Source organism: Arachis ipaensis, chromosome B02, assembly GCF_000816755.2.
Source record: "Arachis ipaensis cultivar K30076 chromosome B02, Araip1.1, whole genome shotgun sequence".
NCBI lineage: Eukaryota > Viridiplantae > Streptophyta > Magnoliopsida > Fabales > Fabaceae > Arachis > Arachis ipaensis.
In genome coordinates, this window is record NC_029786.2 from 9138439 (window position 1) to 9138979 (window position 541).

Here is a 541-nt window from a genome sequence, read left to right on the forward strand (position 1 = left end):
ACTTAAAAAAATCTATAAAAAATAACAAATTTAAATTTATATTAAATTATTTATTTACAACATGGATCAAGTTTGTTTAACCAAAAACTTGGCTCAGCTTGATCAATTTCCACCACCAGTGGTGGCGTGGTCTCATGATCATCATGTCATACTTTTCAAACCTCAGCATGTGGAGGCCTCGGAACACAGTAGAAATGAAGAAAGGAGGAGGCTTCTCACTCATTGGATAAGGAAAGGTAGTTGCTCCTTTAATTTGTTCGTTTCTCTCTCCATTAATTCAAACTATCTTCTCCTCGCTCCTCATAGATCACATATTCACGTTACCTCATAACAATGGATAGCATATAGCCATATATATACTTTTGAGTTAATGGGGAAAATAATCCTTAAAAATTCACATGTGAACCAAATTAATCTTCAAAGATCAAAGATTTTGAATTGAATTAGTCTTTGAAAAATATAATATTAAATTAAATAAATATTTTAATTTTTTTGTTAACTAAATAATGATGTCATATTATAAAATAATAAGTTGACATGT